This window comes from Schistocerca nitens, chromosome 4, assembly GCF_023898315.1.
Source record: "Schistocerca nitens isolate TAMUIC-IGC-003100 chromosome 4, iqSchNite1.1, whole genome shotgun sequence".
NCBI classification, from domain to species: domain Eukaryota; kingdom Metazoa; phylum Arthropoda; class Insecta; order Orthoptera; family Acrididae; genus Schistocerca; species Schistocerca nitens.
The window spans coordinates 777,778,807-777,802,959 of record NC_064617.1 but is presented as its reverse complement, the minus strand read 5'-3'; the positions used below and the strand labels follow the sequence as shown (position 1 = coordinate 777,802,959).

Here is a 24,153-nt window from a genome sequence, read left to right as displayed (position 1 = left end):
TTTCATGGACCAAGACCTTACATCCCGGAAGGTTTACCAGAAGAATGTATCCCGAGTTTCATAGCATACACATTACAGTTTAATAACTATATGCGTTAGAAGTATATACACTCTTTTTGAAACATCCTGTATGACCGACAACACTTAAAGTAGTCACTCATAGCTGACGAAAATGTGCAACTGCAGTTCGCAATAAGCTCTTGAGAAGTTATTCAATAACATGAGAATCAAGTTTCTCGCACAACATCCATACATACTATAACAACGTATATATTTATATATGTATGTATGTATATATGACTGTTCGACATCTCCCCCTAAACCAATGGATGGATCTCAACCACACTTGGTACACACATTACTTATTGACCGGAAAGAACCGCTGTGAGAGTAAGAATCAGCTCCCTCCCAAACGGGTTGTGATCGGGGTGAAAAGTATTGTAGCTAACGACGCCCAAATATCCGTATTATATTCATTCATTATTTGGGAATGAGAGCTCTTAGTTACTTGCAACAGAATTTGCAGATAATTTCGAACATTTACAAAACTGTTTCTCGCAAACTCCTCCCACAAAATGATAAAAGAAAGAGTATGTATCGCATACTACATTTTCGTTGTTCACGCAATAAAACTGCCGCATCAGGCATGACGTTGTATTTTTACTACTTGTTTACTACGTACTGTATTCTCAACACATTTTACAGACAGTATTCACATATGCCACGGAATGTATCTGCAGAAAGATAAGATTGTGCGACATATAGTTCAGGAGACATGACATCATAAACATTGAGCTGTATGAAACTAAAACTGCAGGGTGAAATTGCTAGAGACACACGTGAAATATTTGTACAAATATGAGTGAAATATGTTAAATATATTTGACAGATGTGTGACCAGTGTGGACGTTGGCAAAGCCGTAGGTAGAAAGCTCCTCCTAAACCCCTGGATCGATTTCCAACAAAATTGTGATACATATTACCATCTGGAAAGAAATACTGTAGGGGTGAGAATCAGAGCTGTGGAGAAAGAAGGGACAAAAAAATGGTTCAAATGGCTCTGAGCACTATGGGACTTAACTTCTGAGGTCATCAGTCCCCTAGAACTTAGAACTACTTGAACCTAACTAACCTAAGGACATCACACACATCCATGCCCGAGGCAGGATGCGAACCTGCGACCGTAGCGGTCACGCGGTTCCAGACTGAAGCGCCTAGAACCGCACGGCCATACCGGCCGGCGAGAAGGGACAGATGGGCAGACTTAGAGGGAGAAGGAGAAGGTGGACACTAGACGTGGAGGAGGAGACCGGGGCCGGCCGGGGTGGCCGAGCGGTTCTAGGCGCTACAGTTTGGAACCGCGCGACCGCTACGGTCGCAGATTCGAATCCTGTCTCGGGCATGGATGTGTGTGATGTCCTTAGGTTAGTTAGGTTTAAGTAGTTCTAAGTTCTAGGGGACTGATGACTTCAGAAGTTAAGTCCCATAGCGCTCAGAGCCATTTTCGAGGATGTTGTGGACTGGCCAGACAGCCAATCCACTATGACCGGTAGCGGAAAGGCACGCGTTAAGCTCACGCAGGCTGGCGTGAGGTCTGGAACAGGACAATGTCTTGAGACTAGCAAAAAAGGTACGTAGCTTCTGGAATACTTAACTTTAATCCATAACAGGTGAACATCGCTCTTGACGGTACATGCATCACAAGATAAATAGCAAATGATAATGGCGCCTTGCTAGGTCGTAGCAAATGACGTAGCTGAAGGCTATGCTAACTATTGTCTCGGCAAATGAGAGCGTAGTTTGTCAGTGAACCATCGCTAGCAAAGTCGGCTGTACAACTGGGACGAGTGCTAGGAAGTCTCTCTAGACCTGCCGTGTGGCGGCGCTCGGTCTGCAATCACTGATAGTGGCGACACGCGGGTCCGACGTATACTAGCGGACCGCGGCCGATTTAAAGGCTACCACCTAGCAAGTGTGGTGTCTGGAGGTGACACCACAGAGGAGACCGGGAAAGAGGGGAGACTAGGAGATGGACAGGGGCGGAGGAGGAGGAGAGAGACATGGTGTGGCTGTGCAATGGAGGTGGGCAGAGAGAGTGGAGAAATTGCTGGTAGAAGTTTGGAACAAATACATACCAAGGCAGCGCTGGATACTCTGTTACTTATTGTGTAAAACACTCTCGGTTTCCTTGCACCGTCAGATCTGGCTTAGTCCCCAAGTTTGGATGACTACACCACCGTCTACGTCAGGAGCAGCTGAATTGTTTTGATCCCATGCGAGTGGTGACGCCAACGAAGCAAACTGACACGAAGGGTCGTCGAGCAGATGCGCAAAACTATAGGCCTATATTTCTGACATCGATCTGTTGTAGAATTTTAGAACATGTTTTTTGCTCGCGTATCATGTCATTTCTGGAAACCCAGAATCTACTCTGTAGGAATCAACATGGTTTCCGGAAACAGCGATCGTGTGAGACCCAACTCGCTTTATTTGTTCATGAGACCCAGAAAATATTAGATACAGGGCTCCCGGGTAGATGCCACTTTCCTTGACTTCCGGAAGGCGTTCGATACAGTTCCGCACTGTCGCCTGATAAACAAAGTAAGAGCCAACGGAATATCAGATCAGCTGTGTGGATGAATTGAAGAGTTTTCTGCAAACAGGATACAGCACGTTGTTCTCAATAGAGAGACGTTTACAGACGTTAAAGTGACCTCTGGCGTGCCACAGGGGAGTGTTATGGGAATGAACTAGTATATAGTGTCGGAAGTTCCATGCGGCTTTTCGCGGATGATGCTTTAGTACACAGAGAAGTTGCAGCATTACAAAATTGCAGGAAATGCAGGAAGATCTGCAACGGATAAGCACTTGGTGCAGGGAGTGGCAACTGACCCTTAACATAGACAAATGTAATGTATTGCGAATACATAGAAAGAAGGATCCTTTATGGTATGATTATATGATAGCAGAACAAACACTGGTAACAGTTACTTCTGGGAGTATGCGTATGGAACGATTTGAAGTGGAATGATCATATAAAATTAATTTTTGGTAATGCGGGTGCCAGGTTGAGATTCATTGGCAGAGTCATTAGAAAATGTAGTCCATCAGCAAAGGAGGTGGCTTACAAAACACTTGCCGGCCAGGATGGCCGAGCGGTTCTAGGCGCTACAGTCTGGAACCGCGAGACCGCTGCGATCGCAGGTTCGAATCCTGCCTCGGGCATGGATGTTTGTGATGTCCTTAGGTTAGTTAGGTTTAAGTAGTTCTAAGTTCTAGGGGACTGATGACCTCAGAAGTTAAGTCCCATAGTGCTCAGAGCCATACAAAACACTCGTTCGACCTATACCTGAGTATTGCTCTTCAGTGTGGGATCCGTACCAGGTTGGATTGACGGAGGAGATAGAGAAGTTCCAAAGAAGAGCGGCGCCTTTCGTCACAGGGTTATTTGGTAAGCATGATAGCGTTACGGAGATGTTTAGCAAACTCAAGTGGCAGACTCTGCAAGAGAGGCGCTCTGCATCGCGGTGTAGCTTGCTGTCCAGGTTTCGAGAGGGTCCATTTCTGGATGAGGTATCGAATATATTGCTTCCCCCTACTTATACCTCCCGAGAAGATCACGAATGTAAAATTAGAGAGATTTGAGCTCGCACGGAGGCTTCCGGCAGTCGTTCCTTTCGCGATCCATACGCGACTGGAACAGGAAAGGGAGGTAATGACAGTGGCACGTAAAGTGCCCCCCGCCACACACACCGTTAGGTGGCTTGCGGAGTATAAATGTAGAATGTAGATGTAGATTTATGGAAGTACGATGCACATATTCCGACCAGTCACAATATAAACACATACACACACACACAGGACAGTAGCAGACGCTGATGCTATCATCAAATCGAAATAAAGGACGAACATATCTCGCAATATCAAAACAAAGTAGGTACATAAAATGGCGAGACGGCAGTAGACTTTCACAACAAAAAAAACGTCAAATATATTTAGTATTAGTGAATGCCCTGCGTGGAAAATCTACCGCATATGTGTAGAAGAACGCGAAGAATGAAAATAAGATACAAAAAAAGCTGTGAGTAGCGTTATTGATTTAGTACTGTTCATAGCAGTAAGTGAAAGCACGAGCATTTTTAAGAAAGGCTTATTTTTACAGTGACGAATGAGGCTACTTTAAAATAAAGCGAAAAGACGGTATTAACGTACATAAGCTGTAATCGCAAGCCGTCTATGGGCTACAAAAAGCTACCACAGCAGCAGCCTCGAAATTCAGTTACCAGTGTAGAAGACGACGGTAGTGCTCATAAAAGCTGGAGACTTTGCCCACATCTGAGTGGCAAGGAAATCGGGATGTTATATGCCTAAAAAAGCTTGGAAAGTTATGTTACGTCCGCAACAGCTAAAAAAGAATGTTCACTCATCCTAAAAACAAAGTATGGTACTCTGTACATTTGGCCGTATCTGTTCTCTTACAACGTGGTTTAAATGCGAGGCTGATATTGCGCAAACAACGACACCTTTCCTCGGAATTTACGACTGTTTCGTCTCATCGTGTCGCTGGTGGGAACTTGTGACGCAGCAGCGGCGTGGCTCGGCGCTGTGTGGGGCAGGAGGGGCCAGGCTCGGCAGAGCCGCCACCTGTCCGGCTTCATTGTGAGAACCAGCCACGCCACGCCGCTATTGACAGCCAATACGTCACCCTGACTCACCGCAGAGGACGCTTCAGCAGAGTGGTTACCGTGTGAGGTAGTCTGAGTGGCACTCAGAGCCCGTCAATTGTCTGAGGGACATCAGTGCAATGAATTTCCCAAAGGAATAACTCTGATACTTTCAACTTATATCAGTTTGACTATTGATGATGCCGGCCCCACATGTAATCTACGTTTTCCACGATTCCTTTCAGCTTAATTCAAAGAAGGTAAATGGAAGAAGATAAGCTGCTGGAATACGCGAATGTTAAAGACTCCTGGAACAGAGAGAGCAGTACAAGTAATCCGAATTTGACTTCAGTAGATCCTATGCCGCCCGGGATGGCCGAGCGGTTCTAGGCGCTACAGTCTGGAACCGCGCGACCGCTACGGTCGCCGGTTCGAATCCTGTTTCGGACATGGATGTGTGTGATGTCCTTAGGTTAGTTAAGTTTAGGTATTTCTAAGTTCTAGGGGACTGATGACCTCAGAAGCTAAGTCCCATAGTGCTCAGAGCCATTTGAACCAAGTAGATCCTATGATATGAATTTTTTTTCAGTAGCATCACTTATATAATTTTTATTTATCGGTTTGGATCATACCTGACAACTTTTTTCAGACTTACGATTATACAACAAAATAAAGCACTATTACAATTTTAACAAGAAAATTCAATGTAACTTATGTAACTTAAGAAGCTGAAGGAGTTTTTGTAAAAACATACAGAGCCATACCGTAGTAGTGCAAAACTACTACATATTCTAGCAAGAACTCGTTACGAGTGTGCCAGAATGAAGATTATGCTCACTTTAAAAATAGCGTGATGTACCACAAACTGTCTTCCGTCACCTACACAACACAATGCATGCGCGTTTGCATATTTCCTGTCAATATTCTGGCGATTACACCGGTTAATAACGTACCAGCATTTCAGATTTGCAATGGCTTTTCTTGTGAACGGATAATGATATCGAAAAAGGTTTCACGGTTCCCCGATAACATCATCTTATGGTTGAAGTTTGTGGACTATTTGCTATGAATAGAACCTAAAGAAGAGGCCATTCCCACAATGGGTACTTTTGTTTCCCAAAAATCATGATTTTTTGAGTGTATCTTGAAAACAGATAAATATTTTCTGAAACTAAAAACGGAATTTCTAGGTAAATGTCTGAAGAATAAGCAGTTAAAATTTAAATCATTTTCTGTGATTAGTTATCTAGATTATTGCGGCACACGCTGCAACCTGCAACGTTAAACACTTAAAAATCTCAACTACACAAATGTATTCCCGAAATTTCGTTACGCTACACTAATTATTCCTTGATGTTGGGATTTTTTTCCATCAGTGTAGTAAGCTAGTAACATTAACGGAGAAAAGAAATTCCTTCAACAAGACTGAAATCACTAGTACGTGCCGCCGCGCGCAAAAGTACGATTTTTCAGGGGATAATATTTCGAACTATACATCACAAAGATAAGGGGTCAAGTGTTTCGGATAGCCCTTGGCCTAGCAACGATTTGTATAACTACCGGAAGAAGGAATACTGAAGATATCCTAAAGTACAAACTCAAACATTGAACATTACACACTCCCTCCAGCTCAAATTGAGCAAATCGGTTGATTCCTTTCTTTTAGATGCGCTCTAGATTGGGTTTTAGACGTCTTATATAAAACCACCACTTGTCTATGGGTGATTCGTAACAAAAACCACAGAAACTGGTTTTTAGCCGTTTTTTGCAGCGTGTGCCGCAATTATCTAAATAACTAACCACAGCAAATGGCTTGAATTTTGACTGTTTCTTCTTCAGACATTTACCTAGAAATTCTGTTTTTCGTTTCAGGAAATATTTATCCGTTTTCAAGATACACTAAAAAACCATGATTTTTGGGAAACAAAAGTACCCATTGTGGGAACGGCCTCTTCTTTAGGTTCAGTTCATAGCAAATAGCCCAAGTTTTAACCATAAGTTGATGAAACGGGGAAACGTGAAAACTTTTTCGACATCATTATCCGTTAGTGAGGTCCGGAGGTTAAAAGTTACCGTAGTGGTGCAAGTAAAATATGCACGTGCTCCGTGGTCCGCAATTATCTAAATAACTAACCATAGCAATTGGCTCAAATTTTAACTGTGTATTCTTTAGACATTTATCTAGTAACGTCCTCTTCCCTTTTTGAAAAATCTTTATTTCGTTATCAAGTAACGCCCAAAAACTATTATGCGTTAACCTTAAACTATGCGTACTTGTTTGTTCATCACATGTGTCAAAGAATAGAAATGTGTCCAAGTATATAAATAAACTGTCAAGACTTTACATAGTGTACCATTAGATCCAGCGACCGACCAGACGGGGCGCGCCGGTTACTACATTGGACTCTTATTTTGGATGAATTCGTTTCACACAAGCAATACAACCTGCTGTAGCAGCGAAAAATCTGAGCCTGTCGGAGTACAAAAAAGGTGAATACGCTCCTTTTCAAAGACTCTCACATAAAAATGGGGGACCATAAGCCTCAATTCTTAGTTCGCCTTCCTCACCAAAAATTTTGGCATGCAAACATATTCATTCTTTTTTGTCCTGAAAGAGAGTAGGAGAGAGAAAGTGACGGTGGAAGGGAGACGAGCCTATCCCAACGGAGGAGAAAAAGAGAGGATACAGCCATGATGGGAGAGAGAAAGTGGCAGTCGAAGACAGATGGACGAAGACAATAGCAATGGGAGGCAAAGAGAGAGGAGACGGTGATGGTGAGTGGGAGGCAGTGGCAGTAAACGAGGACGACCTCCCCAGACAGGTGAACTTTAGATATAGAGGAGGGAGCATTTTGGACCGAAATTTTGAACCCGTGGGTACAGAGGAAAAATATGTCGGACAGCCAGAAGTTTTGAGATGGAGAGGTACAGTGCCAACAATGGAGTGGTATAGAAAAACACGGCAGTGTAAGTGGGACAGGTGTCAGTAGTAGTGAGATATACTGTAAATATAGGAGACAGTGTAAGTGAGAGAGAGGAGATCGTGGCAATGGCGGCAAGTACGGACAGTGGCAGCGAAAGAGAGGAACACAAATATCCGACAGGCGCCGATTTGGGGAGAGGGGGGTCGATCCTTCTCACTTTTCCCGTCCCCTATATCCAAGTATTAAAATTCCTCAGTTTAGGAGTCAAAACGCCGAGCACACACTTCCAAAGGATATGTGTGGAGAGATACAATGGTGGTTGAAGGGAGACACAACAGACTATAAGCGAGAAAGAAAGAATCAGTGGCAATGGGAGAGAAAAAGAATAGGACAAAGACAGTGCCAGTGGACAGAGAGGCCATCAAAGTAGCAGAGAAGGAAACAGTGTTAAGGAAGAACGAGAGAGAGAGATTAAGACAGTGTCAGAAGGAGACACAGAAAGGAGAAAATGTCTACGGGAGGAAAAGGCGAAAGTGGGAGAGAGACTTATATAGACTGTTACAACGAGAGGGACATACTGAGTACGAAGGCTTACATACAAAGAGAGACTAAGTAAAAGGATTTAGAAAGATATGTGTGAAAGGTACGCTAGTATATTCGTATGCCAAAATTTTTGTAGAGGAATAATCGCATCGCAAAAAGTACATGATATATTTGATGAGTAGCAATCAATAAACTGCTAAATCGCAAATCGTGTGATTAAGGCTCTTCAAGTCACCAGTATGTTGGTTGAATTTCGTCGCGTGTACTAAGTACCATACGCGATTTGACAGTTTATTGTTTGCTACTCATCGCATATACCATATTTTTTGCGATATTCCTATTTATTGATTCTGTAAGAAAGGTACTATTTTACATTTCTTTTAACAAGCCCGCTATACTTCTGTTGTTCAATCTTTGTATATTTGTTTTTAATAAAATTGCAAATTCTTTGTACTACATTACAACCCTGTTCTTATTCTTGACGTTGGCTTATCAGTGACTTGAGACTATTTCACTTCTGAAGATGACAGTTTAAACTGTTGAAACCGGTAACGTGAACCAAATAAAGGTTTTTTTCTGCAGCTAACGACTGCAGTGTTACCTTTGCTGAAATAGTATGCAGCTGCTGAACTAAAGGTACGTACATACAGTACCTAAATATGCACTACATCACATATATTTCTCTTTCATAGGTATCCCCTGTCAAGAATGTTAGGCGCATGATAATGGTTCCGCATTTTCACCAAATCGTCTGCTGTAACTTTGCAACCTACACAAGAACAATAACTTCTCTTCCGTATCAATTAATTTACATTTTTCGGAGTTATTACTGTTTTCCTGGCCTTTTCTTTACTCATGGAACATAGTGTACCATTAGATCCAGCGACCGACCAGACATGGCTCCCCGGTTAGCACATTGGACTCTTATTTTGGATGAGAGGGGCTCAGATTCTCGTCTGACCGTTCTGATTTATGTTCGACGTTTCTTTGAGTCGGTTACGTTGGGATGATGCCTTTGGCAAGGGCACTGTCGTTTTCCATCCCCCGTATTCGTGCTTCGGCTCCATCTTGAATGATGCCATCGTTGATCGAATGTTAAATCCTAATCTTTATTTCTTCCCAACTGTAACATGATTCAGCAACTCTCTGCTTTCTTAAGTGAAGGTATCAGTTTGATTTTCCACATACTTAGCGCAGAGAAAAGCGAAGACTCTTGCAAATTTCTGGACACGAGAAGAAAACGATGAGCTTATAAAAAATAGATTCGTTTCTACCTTTCCAGCCACTGGGTGTGGGAGTAACTTTCCGGAGACAAGACAACTGATTGCCAAAAACCTGTGAAAGTTGGCATTTTCATTTGCTACATTCATTATTCAATTATACTTTGCGTATTAGTTAGATTTCCTGCAACGACACATATTTGTCCTAGTTACCGATTACTACCAACATAGTATTTTTTCGGATAGCCTACGTGGTGTTTAGGAGGATCTCTTTGACTTTCGGTCCAGCGGATCAGTGAGATAGATACTCCTGTTACGGTGAACTCTGGGTAGCGGATGGAAGACACCTGTGGTTCTAGCGTGCTTGTTGGCAGTGTGATGGAGCGGTTGGTTGCTCTACAGTGTGGTAAGATGTCGTTTAGCTTTGTGCCAGACTAGCACATTTCCAATACGAGGAAATGTCCAATCATTTGCAGATGTAGTGTAGTTCACGCGTAAATTATTTTGTTGGTTCTTCTCGTGAAGTTTAAAGATTTCACCAAAACTTTCATGATTTGGAAGCGTTTCTTCCATGTGGAGATCTGGTATTTGTATCTTTGTGAGGCAAACAGATCTGAATTCAAGGCACAGAATCTTTATAATAACTTGTCCGCGTGGTAGAACATTTAAATTCCTCACATTCCCTACCGACGATATTTGTTGAACGTTTTCCACTTTTCTTTCATTTGTTCATATGTTGAGTGTGTACCATGTGTTTCTGAAGACTAATGTTGCACGTTATATCTTGGCTTAACTAGTTTTGGAGACATTTATTTATTTATCGTCTGGCTTTAACAACTGGATATGTATGGTATATTGGACATTTAAATAACAACAGTTGAGGAGCCAAGAAAACAAGTACATAATATTTTATGTGCATTAGTTTAAAATAGATATAAAATGAACAGCACAATGTGTGATGCAATTAACTGCAAAATGACAAGTAAAAGCAGGCTGTGAGAAGAGTCAATAAAAGGAACAATGAACTGTATATTAAGATGAGCTGTTGAATGAACGTTAAAGTCAGCACCCAAAACTAACTTTACACTAATAAAGTTGACTGAATTAAGGAAAATGGGCAACAAGCATAATAATTACGTATACATTAATGTCTAAGCTATCCAGTGAGCAAATTACAGTATCCTTCAGTTCGTATAGATTTATTTTTGTTCCTGGCGTTACGCTAACAAGAGTTAACCTGAGCATGCGTTTTCAAAACTACGTTCTGTTAAAATGCCTATATGTCAAACAAGAGTTTGTAGAACTGGTTCATGCATACGTCACATAGGTTTTTACTAACGTAAAACCTGGAGGAAAGTTCCTCCGCTACGAAAAACGATAGACAGGATTGGAAAAGATTGATTTGGCGGTAGAATTGCAAGGAGTCATTGTGGCACAATCAGTCGGTAGCTAGCATTCAAACTGTTCAAGTCTTGTATGCTGTCAGCGAGACTGGGTACTAAAGTCTCGAATGTGCATGTTTACTGGATAACAATTCATGGCATTCCTTGGATGGCTCTGAACCAGAAAAATTGCCATCTTCACTTTAGCCACACAAGATTGGTACAGCCACCACCTTCGGCTCAAGTAAGGTTTAGTATTGTATTTATTCACAGGCACCAATAATTTGCTTCAGATTGCGAATAATACGCACTTTATTTTCAACGTTGACTATATTGATTTGTTCCTTAGTCATTTTACCCAGGCATGATCCTTTTCCTAAATATGTAATACATCTGAGTGTCCTATATTATTCAACTGCAAAATATTTATTGGTTTAATAGCGCTGATTAATTTCTGTGGAGTAGAAAATTTCTGAAGTCCTCAGTTAGTTTTGTTCCTGAAATATTCCACATGATTTGCATAGATGAATATTATAGTTTTACAAAAGCATTAATTACTTTGCTTAAGCTTCATTCTTACCAATATCTCAGTTCAGTATTAAAAGTAACTCAATAAAGTGGTGGTCTTAAAAAGTGATTATTGGCCATTACAATTTAAGGGTCAACATGATGAATACCTGCCTTAAAGGTTCGTAAAAGTGTTCTTTCTCATGTATTTGTGTTTAGATGCGTATCATTATTGTGACTTGCCAGAAGTATTTGTCTTCATCCCAGTCAGCAAGCAGAACAGTTTCTGTGTCTCCAAGTGAAATGCTGAGCCAGTATTACAATCCTTATTTTAGCTAAAATGCTTACGAAGTGCAGTGATCATTTTATTGAAAGGTTAACTAGCTATAACCGGTTCAAACTATAATAGATTCAGGGCTCTCTTGTTTCATTTACTCTCTACTTAATGCAAAGAAGCATATTCTTCCAAAGAAAACGTACGGAAATCCTACCAGTTAATGCAACAGTTAAAGATCAATTCTATGTCAGTATTTTTCAATAGCATAGCGGTAAAATCTCCTCATGTCTAAATTAGTTGTGTACTTCCCTTATTAATAAATATTATCTTTCTTTGAATATAGACAGTATATGTCAATGAAGTAGTTTGTTGCCAGTACATTTTTAGGTTTTTATTTCTCATGGTTAATTAATTTGCCAAGACTTGCTGGACTGTGTTACTGTTCCGTGTCATATATACAAAACAGATTTTAGTGTCAAATGACAGTATAATTATTTGGTACCACTTTTAATAATTTGGCTGGCGACCGTTTTTTCATTTAAGTAATTACAGTTTACTTAATAAGTACCATAACGTTGGTCTGATTCTCGCTGGCTCAACTACTGTTCCCTATCAAACGTAATCATTCAGGTAAAGAAACTTAGTCCGATACCTTTAACCATTAGCACGCATTCACGGTCAGTTAAACTTCCTTCCATAGGAGTAACATTATCGGTAACTTGCTATTGTAGTAGTAGTAGTAGTAATGTTATACTGAGTACACTCTGATATTGCAATGATTAACAATATGGTCAATTGTCTGACGCAGAGAATCACAGTCACACTAAAGGCTTGAGGATTAGCCCTACTGGTACAGACAGTCCTGGCAGACTCCATATGATACTTGGGTCCTGTTACTAGCTTTGCACTGTCGGCGAGGAAATTTGATCGCAGAAGATCTTTGTGTGGGTGTAAGATGTGGGCCAGCGAATCGACAAGTTGTCGGTGTTCCAGTCTGTCCTCCACTACGCAGTGATGTTGAAGACTGTGTAGTTGCTCCACCAAGACCATTGGCGGTTTCCTGGCCCTCAACCTGTTCAAACTAGTTCATACATAATTCCACTTAGCAGTTAGCACATAACCACTCGATAAACAGTGTAAAAGCTGCGTTCAGTAATGGTAGCAAACTTCCAGAACCCTTACTACGATTAATCTCAAATCAGAACTAGCCGCGGTGACCATTATACATTGACGGAAAAACATCCCAACAGCAGTAAATAACTAATATAGAGTAATGAAATTTCGGGAATACTTTTGTCTGCGTTGCATTTGGCTCTGAGTTCATTTTTATGGACAGTGCACGATCTCAATGAACAGCGCAGGTGGAGGAGCTCTCAGAACGTGATGAAATTCGACGACTGGAGTGGCCCGCCCATTACCCCGGATTAAATCCCATGTATCACGTGTGGAATGTATTGGGGAGCCATACTGCAGCACATCCACATGCATGAATGCTCATCCAGCAGCTGTCATCCGCGCTGGCAGAGTAATGGAATGCCCTACCACAAGAACTCATTATCAACTTTGTGTCTAGCATGGGAGCACACTGTACAGCGTGCATTGCTGTCCATGGTAATCACACCGTATTCACCATCCCATCAGTCATATTATATAGAAGTACACAAAGACTGAGATACTTCCCAAAAATTCTAAGGCTTCAAATCTCGTCCCTTGTTTTTGTGGCTGCTGTGTGCAGTCTGCCTACCACATTTACGACTTCGACATTAAAATGCTATGCGAGCGAGTGCAATGCTCATTAAACAAATTAACAATAATTTCTGAAGCGTGGACACTTGTATTGCAACGGAAAAACTGCAACATTGACACAACATATTAGATTTGCAAATAACTAACTTTATTTGTTAATTAAGGGTAGAATAGTAGACAATCGGAGTTATAACTGTAAAGCAAGTTTGCACCGGACAATGTAGATTTATAGTGATCAAAGTTCTACAAGACTCAATGAAAATGCCTAAAGCAGTTCTAGCACGCAAACCTTCTTCTGAGCATTAACAGCAAACAGTGGCTCACTAGAAACTTAATTGGACCTGCACGTTCCAACAACACAATGGAGAATATCTCAGTTCTACCTGGAAGACTGCTTGGGAAACGCTGCGAGATTTTATAATATGTACAGGTCACAAATACAAATTAATCTGGTACAAGACACACTAAATAAGACAGTTATCCAAGTGGTGCAGCAAACCCCGCAAATTGTGAGGTGCTCAGATAACGGACAGTGCTAACTGAAAAATGTGAAACTCGCTTATAGCTCCGCGAACGTGTGCCACAACACATAGGCCAGCACCGAAGTCAAACAACAGAGATGACAGCATAGAAGTGCTGCCACCGAGATGAGGAGACGCCCAGACGGCTTCACCACGGCAGGTCTCCAAGCAGAATCTGCTCTCAGCCTAACGCTCTAATTCTACACTACTGGCCATTAAAATTGCTACACCACGAAGATGACGTGCTACAGACGCGAAATTTATCCGACAGGAAGAAGATGATGTGATATGCAAATTAGCTTTTCTGAGCATTCACACAAGGTTGGCGCCAGTGGCAACACCTACAACGTGCTGACATGAGGACAGTTTCCAACCGATTTCTCACACACAAACAGTAGTTGACCGGCGTTGCTGGTGAAACGTTGTTGTGATGCCTCGTGTAACGAGGAGAAATACGTGCCATCGCGTTCCCGACTTTGATAAAGGTCGGATTGTAGCCTATCGCGATTGCGCTTTATTGTATCGCGACATTGCTGTTCGCGTTGGTCGAGGTCCAATGACTGTTAGAAGAACATGGAATTGGTGGGTTCAGGAGGGTAATACGGAACGCCGTGCTGGATCCCAACGGCCTCGTATCACTAGCAGTCGAGATGACAGGCATCTTATCCGCATGGCTGTAACGGATTGTGCAGTCACGTCTCGATCCCTGAGTCAACAGATGGGGACGTTTGCAAGACAACCACCATCTGCACGAACAGTTCGACGACGTTTGCAGCAGCATGGACTATCAGCTCGGAGACCACGGCTGCGGTTACCCTTGACGGTGCATCACAGACAGGAGCGCCTGCGATGGTGTACTCAACGACGAACCTGGGTGCACGAATGGCAAAAGGTCATTTTTTCGGATGAATCCAGGTTCTGTTTTCAGCATCATGATGGTCGCATCCGTGTTTGGCGACATCGCGGTGAACGCACATTGGAAGCGTGTATTCGTCATCACCATACTGGCGAATCACCCGGCGTGATGGCATGGGGTGCCATTGGTTACAAGTCTCGGTCACCTCTTGTTCGCATTGAAGGCACTTTGAACAGTGGACGTTACATTTCAGATGTGTTACGACCCGTGGCTCTACCCTGCATTTCAGCAGGATAATGCACGACCGCATGTTGCAGGTCCTGTACGGGCCTTTCCGGATATAGAAAAATTTGACTGCTGCCCTGGCCAGCACATTCTCCAGATCTCTCACCAACTGAAAACATCTGGTCAATGGTGGCCGAGCAACTGGCTCGACACAATATGCCAGTCACTACTCTGAATGAACTGTGGTATCGTGTTGAAGCTGCATGGGCAGCTGTACCTGTACACGCTATCCAAGCTCTGTTTGACTCAATTCCCAGGCGTATCAAGACCGTTATTACGGCCAGAGGTGGTTGTTCTGGGTACTGATTTCTCAGGATCTATGCACCCAAATTGCGTGAAAATGTAATCACATGTCACTTCTACTATAAAATATTTGTCCAATGAATACCCGTTTATCATCTGCATTTCTTCTTGGTGTAGCAATCTTAATGGCCAGTAGTGTAGTAAAATTCAACCTGGAGGTGACGATCTCCAGCCAATGACCAGCCCGAATTTCACTTTCTTTTTCGGAATACAGGGGAACCCGGAACTAATTTTCCAATGTTGTCTCATTGAAGTCAGTTTAGTATGCAGAAGGTTGGTACTGATTCCTAGCAAAGTTCCATTCATTAGTTGCGCCCTTCGCGCCAAAATTGAGACAAAATTCATATAATTGGGTAACCATACTTTGGAGCTTCCTGTCGTCTTGGAATGGATAAATACAGGTCCTGTGTGGTTTTCAAGGGAACTTTATACCATTCTTCATGTAAAATAGTGGGAGGTTCAGAGGTGGATAATGCGCACATCTTTCTCTCCAAAGTAGCTCGCAATGGCTGAACAACACTGAGATCGGGTGAGTGCGGTGGCCTGTGTAGATGCGACAAATGATCCACGTGCTGACAAAATTAGTCCTGGACCATGCAGGTTGTGTGAACAGCAGAAATACTGTCGTCTTTGAGCTCACCATCATCAATGGGGAACAAATGTTGCCCCTTGGGCTGGACTTGATTCTCCAAACTGATCACACAATCCTTGGCAGTAATGTGTCATTGCAGAGTAATATTGGGTCCCACCGAATACCATGATATCGTCAGAAGTAAACTCGGAAAGAAGTTGGAAGCCGCGTAAAAAAAAAAAAAAAAAAAAAAAAAAAAAAAACACTCATCCGACCAAATGACATTCTTCCATTATCCATAGTCCAGGTTTTAATGCATCGGCACCACACTTTCCTGTTACGGGCATTTGCATCACTGATGTGTGGCTTCGAAATTCTTATTTTCTTGTGTACGGTGCAATAGCTAACAATTTCGTCATGTGGAACTGTAATTCTGGTGGAAAACGTGAACAAATTTCTTTTCATCTTGCTCTTGTAAGGCAGCTTTCGGCTGGGAGAAATAAGAGAGGCGTTTGAAAAGTCCGTGCAAAAATAAAAACTACTTACGTGTCTGGGGTTAACCTTTTTCATTTTTCGACACTCTCCTTTTAGACTTATACACTTCGTCCAACGCTGTTATAATTCGTTGGTCCCTTTCGAATAATAGGAACTTTCCAAGTCTGCAAAATAGCTATTAGTTGCTGCAATCACCTCCTCGTTTAATAAAATCTTTGTCCCGCCAGCCATTTCTTCAAGTTGGGGAACAAATAGTAGTCCAAGGGAGCCAAGTGTGGAGAATAGGGGGGATGTAAAACGAGTTGGAATCCTATTTCCATTAATTTTGCCAGCACAACTGCTGAAGTGTGTGCTGGTGCATTGTCATGATGGAAAACGACATTTTTGCGGTCCAGTCGCTTGCGTTTTCCTCGCAGCTCGGTTTTCAAATGGTCCGATAACGATGAAAAATATGCACCTGTAATAGTTTTACCCTTTTCCAGATAGTCGATGAGGATTATCCTTGCGAATCCTAAAAGACAGTTGCCATAACCTTTCCGGCCGAAGGACTCGTCTTCGCCTTTTTTGATGCAGATTCTCCCTTGGTAACCCATTGTTTAGACTGTTGTTTGGTCTCAGGAGTATAGTAATATATCCATGTTTCATCCACAGTGACGAAACGACGCTTAATGCCCTGCGGATTCTTCCTGAACAGCTGCAAACCATCCTTGCAAAACTTCACACGATTCCGTTTTTGGTCAAGTGTGAGCAATCGTGGAACCCATCTTGCAGATAGCTTTCTCATGTCCAAATGTTTATGCAAAATATTATGTACCCGTTCATTCGAGATGCCCACAGCACTAGCAATCTCACGCACCTTAACTCTTCTGTCATTCATCACCATATCATGGATTTTATCAATGATTTCTGGAGTCGTAACCTCCACACGGCGTTCAGAACGTTCAGCATCACTTGTGCCCATAAGGCCACTCTGAAAATTTTGAAAACACTTATAAACTGTTCTAATCGAAGGTGCAGAGTCACCACAATGTTTATCAAGCTTCTCTTTAGTCTCCTGAGGCGTTTTGCCTTTCATAAAGTAATGTTTAATCACCACACGAAATTCTTCTTCGTCCATTTTCTGACAATCACTCGACTTCCTTGAGTCACACGAATGCCAAACACAAAGAAATAGACCAATACGGCTGAAACTTGGTGTTAGTTCTTTCCAAGGATGCTACTAACTAAACATAACCTCGATATGAGCCGGTGGTGCCATCTCTCGGACTTTGCACGTACTTTTCAAACGCCCCTCGTATAAAGGGAAATGGAAGGCAAGCATTCATCACAAAAAACAAACAAGGTGTTTGTGGAGTTTTCCGTTTTATGCAGATCAAGGGAAGTAAAATAAGGTTAAAATACTGAATAAAATGTATAAATGTAAAAATTTAGACACAAAAATGAATAGACACAAATAGAAATTCCCTACACACACTGGCCATAAGGCAAAAAATAAACGAAAGTAAAAGTGTTTCATCAATAAACGTGTGGCCAAATCTGTACATTTCTAGCAAACAATGCAAAAAGTCAATAAAGACTTTTCTTGCGCTTCTCTATTGCAGGCAGAAAAAAAAACGCATAAAACCGCCAAAATACGAGGCACACAACGCACAGCTGAAACAGTCAAGTGATATCTCTCCGATTTGGGACCAAACAATGATCCAGCTGGCTGCAAACAGTTGACACCTTTTACACTAGATTGCAGCACCGCAAAGATGTGGGACTTTCATATACCTGTCAACTCGGTGAAATAAATCTAAATGTGGGATAAATTTGTCGCATTAGTCTTGAAAGTTTTAAGGAAGGAAGATTAGTGTTTGAAGTCCCGTCGACGAAGTCATTAAAGATTCAGCATCAAGGAAAGCGTAGGGAACGAGGAGTAGAGGTGCAAAGCCCATCAATTTGACAAGGTTTCTTTTTGTTTTGTTTTATAGCACTAAGAGTAGCAGGAAAGCGAATCGGCGTGGAGGAGGGAGTGTCAATTCTCCACACTCGATGGGACTATCGATGCATAATTTCTCCTAGAAGAACATTCCAACGATCAGAGAATAATCGGTCTATGAGTGGAGAATGCGTGGATCAATTTCTCGTTGCCGTGACACCCCAACTCTGGTGTGGGTTAAGAAAAACACTACAAAGGAAATTAGAGAAAAATTGTCTGTACTTGGGACTGCATAAAACTTCGCACTCTCGTTCTTTAACGAGGTGCCAAAGATCAAGGAGATTTTTCTCGCCATCAGCAAACAAGCAGTGAAATGCGCGTCCACAAATCCACTTCAGGGCGTTAATCTTCGTTTGAGGTAAGTATTCCGAGTCCGGAAAGAGGAGCAGGTGTGGAGGTATCTGCTGAGGAGACAATGGGCGTCTGCAAGAATTCCGTGAAGGCGTGACCGGCAGACGTTCTTCCCATTGACTGTAAGGTACTTTGCAGACTGGGCGTCTGTGGTAGGATAAGGAGCGCACACCGACTGCCAGATGGCACGCCAGCCGACGTGGGGATGCGTGACCCGTTCTGCGGAAGAAAGCCCTAGATCGTCTTTGTAGACATCAAGGACGTTGGCAATATCGCAGCACGGGCATGGCTTATTTCGAGAAGAAAATAGCGGAAGTAAAAGAAAGGCGACGGGACGTCTGCAAACTGGATAGGGGTTTAGATAGAGCGTGGTGTAAGGACCTCCAGCAACGGGCTGGTACGGCGCGCGAGAAGACAGCACCACAGCACCAATTGAGAGATGATGAAAAGTGATATCGCTCTGTCGGGGACGTGTTACAGACCTAAAACGCACCTGCACCCCCGTAGGGCGAGGGTCTCGTACCGTGCCTTGACCTCTAAGCCGCTGCAAACGTACGAACCCAATGCCGCTAGCATGCGGCGGTCAATGTAGAGTGGTCTGGGGAGTGTCTGTGCCCATGGGGGGTACGTGACTCCACACATACAGTAACGTATTGTGTCCATTGCAGAAGATCGATGCACCTCGATCGGTCCATGTTTGTAGCCACAAGTCCGAAGACTTTACGTCGGTGCACGGTAAGGGAAGCTAGGTGGAAGTGAGGAGTGGTGCAAGTTGAGTTGCCCACTCACAAAGGAAACTCACATCGCACCACCCTACACTCCCACAGATTTAGTGGTAAGATGGAGCAGGGGTTAGCCCGTCAAAAACTGAACACAGATCAAGCATGAAAACAGGAGGAAGGTATACTGAATAGAGAAAAAAGGAGCAAAATGGGAACAGTGACCGGTCCAAACTCAAGATGTGCAACATCGAGCTAATTTCAATAGCCACGGCGTCGTGGTTATGTGGTCACGCTGTTGGTCTGTGAAGATCCGTGTTTATACGAGGGTTCGAACTTTAATAGTGGCAACTATTTATTTACAGTTCGTACAAAAAAGGTACGAGTTTCAAAGTTTTACTGACCTTCAAAGTAGTCACCAGCATTGTGTATAACCCGTTGCCAGCGATGTGGAAGTCGTAGGATACTCTTAGCAGTGCCTGTTGTGTTGACAGTTCGAGCGGCGCGGTCTATTGCCCGACTGATTTGTAGCAGTTCTGAAGCGAATGCCGTGAAGTGTTTCCTTCAGTTTAGAAATCGAGTTGAACTTACGAGGGCTTAAGTTAGGGGAGTGCAGTAGGTGGTATAGCACTAAGCAGCCCCATCAGTCCAATTAGTAACAGCTTGCACTGTTCTTGTTTGAGCATTGTCCTGCAAAATGGTCAGATCCTGCAGAAAGTGTCATCACTTCTGTCTCTGTGCTGATCATTTTTGGAGCACAACCTACGACCAGCTTAGAGACAGAAGTAATGACACTTCCTGCAGGACCTGACCATTTTGCATGACGATGCTCAAGCACTTACATTGCAAGCTGTTACTGATTTGTTTGACTGATGAGGCACCTAGGTGCTATACCACCTACTGCACTCGCCTAACTTAATCCCTCGTAAATTAAACTCGATTTCTAAAGCGAAGGAAACACTTCACGGCATTCGCTTCAGAACTGCTACAAATTCGTCGGGCAATAAACCGCGTAGCTCGAACTGTCAACACAACAGGCACTGCTAAGAGTATCCTACGACTTCCACATCGCTGGCAACGGGCTATACACAATGCTGGTGACTACTTTGAAGGTCAGTAAAACTTAGAAACACATATCTATTTTGTACGAGCTGTAAATAAATAGTTGCCACTATTAAAGTTGCAACCCTCGTAAAGATATGGTAAGAATATACTGCCGTCGCAAGTAAATGTGATGAACAGTAAGAGGAGACGAGATGCCGCGTAAACCTCTCACAGATATGAGAACAACAAATAAACGGGTGTGAACTATGTTACAACAAATGAATTCAAGAGTCAAATCTTCCAAAACTGAACGCAGGAGTCATATCATGTGGTAATTATGTAGAACAGATAGGAGGTACGCACGTCTGGAAGTCGTTTGTTACACATCGCTGTTGATATATACAGGGTGTTACAAAAAGGTACGGCCAAACTTTCAGTAAACATTCCTCACACACAAAGAAAGAAAAGATGTTATGTGGACATGTGTCCGGAAACGCTGACTTTCTATGTTAGAGCTCATTTTATTACTTCTCTTCAAATCACATTTATCATGGAATGGAAACACACAGCAAAAGAACATACCAGCGTGACTTCAAACACTTTGTTACAGAAAATGTTTAAAATATCCTCCGTTAGCGAGGATACATGCATCCACCCTCCGTCGCATGGAATCCCTGATGCGCTGATGCAGCCCTGGAGAATGGCGTATTGTATCACAGCCGTCCACAATACGAGCACGAAGAGTCTCTACATTTGGTACCGGGGTTGCGTAGACAAGAGCTTTCAAATGCTCCCATAAATGAAAGTCAAGAGGGTTGAGGTCAGGAGAGCGTGGAGGCCATGGCATTGGTCCGCCTCTACCAATCCATCGGTCACCGAATCTGTTGTTGAGAAGCGTACGAACACTTCGACTGAAATGTGCAGGAGCTCCATCGTGCATGAACCACATGTTGTGTCGTACTTGTAAAGGCACATGTTATAGCAGCACAGGTAGAGTATCCCTATGAAATCATTATAACGTGCTTCATTGAGCGTAGGTGGAAGAACATACTGACGAAACTAAAATGAGCTCTAACATGGAAATTAAGCGTTTCCGGACACATGTCCACATAACATCTTTTCTTTATTTATGTGTGAGGAAAGTTTCCTGAAAGTTTGGCCGTGCCTTTTTGTAACATCCTGTATAATGAAGCACGAGCGAGATTTAAACACGGACCTCCCCCTTCGCAATCCAGCACCGTGACCACATAACCACGCGCCGTGGCTATTGAAATTCGCTCGATGTTGCACATTTTGAGCTTGGTCCGTTCACTGTTCCTATTGTGTTTCTTTTTTCACAGTTCAGTACATCTTCTTCCTTTTTTCATGCTTGATTTTTGTTCAGTGTTTGAAGGGCCATCCACTGGGTCATCTAACCACTAAATCTGAAGGAGGTGCGATGGGAAGTTTCCTGTCAGCGCGAGACAGTGGGGCGCAGCTGGTTCTCGGCAGGCCCTCGAGCCGTCTGCTGGCGTGATGGGGTAAGGGTGTGGGGGTGAGGGCAGTGGAGGGGCGACAGCTGGCGCTGGTGGCGGGCTGCCCGGCTGTCACTCCGCGGGCGAGGAATTTCCGCCGCCGCGCCGCAGCCGCTGCGCAGTAGTCGCAGCTATCGCCAACTTGCCGCCGCCTCTTCCTGATGAGTTTACTCCCCTCCGCACCGCAGCTGCCGCTCGCTAACTTTACGTGCGCTTCTGTCCTGAGTAGAGGTGCCGGACGGTCGCTAGTTTCCCCTATTCAGTGGCGGACGGTCCCTTCTGAACGTCACACGGGAACGTCGACGAGTATTGGCCCTGCGGATCGACGATGGTTCTCCTGGAATCTCAATCGAACGGCGGCTAACGCGAACAACGAAATCCCTTGAAAGATTTTATACACTAACGGAAAATGTAATCGCCCTACATGGATGAAGGTTTTTTTTTCAGACATTAACTGATGTACACATTTCCAGACATAGCGAGGTCAGATATGTGCGGGAACTACCTTGCAATAAGCTTAAGATCTCATGCAGTCAAGTTGCTACAAAGACGAATGTACAGAAATTCTCAGGCTATAGGGAAAAGCAGGTAATATATGGAGATGAGGGCATATTCACGCAGTTTCCATTTGGAATTTTTTAAATTTTTTCGTTAGATTTAGTGTTTAAAATTCTTTACTCTTATGACATGGTTATTAAACCATGAGCGTTAAATAAGTAACGCAACATTTGTTTTTTTTCTGAAAGTAGGTTGGTTTCATTCAGGATTCCAATACCCATATTATTCTCCACTCTCTTGGCTACAAAACGTTAGATTTAGTGTTTAAAATTCTTAAGTCTTATGACATGGTTATTAAACCATGAGCGTTAAGTAACGCAACACTTTTTTTCTGAAAGTAGGTTGGTTTCATTCAGGATTCCAGTACCCACATATTCGCCGCTCTCTTGGCTACAAAACGCTGTTTCTCGACATAACCTCGTTCAATGTGACGGCCCCTGCGCCACCTTACCCAGTGTGCCTGTATGACCGCCTGGTACCACTCTAATGCGCCAACGTATTGCTGAATCAATAACCTCCTCTTCATATACGTCCTGCTTCCCGCGGAGTCCATCCTTCATTGCTCTTTATGGTCTTGGTTAGGCGGTGAGAAAACCAGAGGGCACACATCTTTCAGTACCCCCCAACCAGTGGACGACTTTGTCGGAACTACCAACAGTGACGTTCAATTGTGCGGAAGTTATTCACAAGAGTACTAAAAGAATTTCGATTACGTGATAAGTCACACAAATCTGAAGGCTGTAATTTCAACTAAACACTTAGGGATTACAATTACAAATAACCTAAGTTGGAACGATCACATAGACAATGTGGGTAGAGCAAACCAAAGACTGAGATTCATTGGCAGAACACTTAGAAGGTGCAACAGATCTTCTAAAGAGACCGCTTACACTACACTTGTCCGCCCAATTCTGGAGTGTTGCTATGCAGTGTGGGATCCATATCAGGTGGGACTAACGGATGATATTGAAAAAGTTCAAAGAAGGGCGGCTCGTTTTGTATTATCGCGAAATAGGGAAGACAGCTTCACAGACATGATATGTGAATTGGAATGGCAATCATTAAAACAAAGACGTTTTTCGTTGTGACGGGATCTTCTCACGAAATTTCAATTACCAGTTCTCTCCTCCAATTGCGAAAACATTCTGTTGACACCCACCTACATAGGGAGAAATAATCATCACGATAAAATAAGAGAAATCAGGGCTTGCACAGAAAAATTTAAGTGCTCTTTTTCCCGCAGGCAGTTCGAGAGTGGAACGGTCGAGAGACAGCTTGAAGGTGGTTCATTGAACCCTCTGCCAGGCACTTAATTGTGAATAGCAGAGTAATCACGTAGATGTAGATGTAGAATTCGCCTGTTATGCAGGGCAACATTAATATCACAGGTCAAAAAACCATTTCTTGCCTCTGACATGTAGGCTGCCCTGTAAAGCAAGTTGGTTTAGCAGGCTGATACTGTCCTGACACAACACGATTGTCATGAAAGGTATCCTATAAGACAGGGGCTGGAAAAACACGTTTTTGCCCATACCTCCATTCCTATTGGAGTTGGAAGGTTGTAATCCTCACCACGTTGGTACTCGTGAGGCCTAACATTTGAAATCGATCCAGGGGTTTGGGAGCAGATCTTGGACATAAACACATACACATTGCTTTATATATGTATAGCAGATTAGCATTCATCTCAAC

General features: G+C 43.0%; 1 protein-coding gene across 1 annotated transcript in view; it reads left to right on the top strand.

Annotated features, from left to right (window-relative positions):
• LOC126252562 (spondin-1-like) overlaps positions 1–24,153 on the top strand; it is a 692,355-nt gene that overhangs the window by 84,916 nt on the left and 583,286 nt on the right. The window lies entirely within an intron of this gene.